The sequence below is a fragment of the Penaeus monodon genome, chromosome 27, assembly GCF_015228065.2.
Source record: "Penaeus monodon isolate SGIC_2016 chromosome 27, NSTDA_Pmon_1, whole genome shotgun sequence".
Classification (NCBI taxonomy): domain Eukaryota; kingdom Metazoa; phylum Arthropoda; class Malacostraca; order Decapoda; family Penaeidae; genus Penaeus; species Penaeus monodon.
The window spans coordinates 26,368,355-26,368,636 of NC_051412.1; positions in this window are offsets into that span (position 1 = coordinate 26,368,355).

A 282-nucleotide genomic window follows, 5' to 3' on the forward strand; every position below is an offset into this window, starting at 1 on the left:
ACTGACACAATATAAATAACATAGAAAACCATTTTGTAAATATATAAAAGAAAATATCTATACATATTTTTTTTTTAGAATTTCCACCTACCAAAATATACGCGCATTAATCCTCCAAATATTCAGCTTATACAATTGCATTTATTTAATCCATTGCTCACGGGACCATTTCGTGAACGCAAATTGCAAACGGACAGAATTAAATTGCACGGTGCGGAATATGAATCTGATGTTTTGAATTTGCAAGGGTGAGGGGAAAAAGGTACTCTGTGATATGTGCAA